Below are 327 nucleotides of genomic sequence, written 5' to 3'. Positions count from 1 at the left end.
TAATCAGTGAATTAAATGTGAGATTCCTAACGTAGCTAATCTTTATTATGTGATCTAACTAACTTTGTTTTGTTCTTAAATTCAATGAATATGGTATTGTAAAATTGAAATTAACGTGCAAATATCAGTATTTTAGTTAAACGGGGTGTCTCGACCTTTTTTATCAATCACTTCTGTGTTGATAGAACGGACTAAATTGAGTCGAAAAGTCCTCTACCATTTTACAATTTTCGCAATAGTTAATAAGATATCACTAAAAATTGTAAAATATTGGTCGTGAATAATTTTTTACTCAAATACTATCAACTTTACAGAAAAACTGCAAGA

This window comes from Trachymyrmex cornetzi, unplaced genomic scaffold (assembly GCF_001594075.2).
Source record: "Trachymyrmex cornetzi isolate Tcor2-1 unplaced genomic scaffold, Tcor1.1 scaffold1512, whole genome shotgun sequence".
Classification (NCBI taxonomy): Eukaryota; Metazoa; Arthropoda; class Insecta; order Hymenoptera; family Formicidae; genus Trachymyrmex; species Trachymyrmex cornetzi.
Note: the sequence above shows the minus strand (reverse complement) of the source record.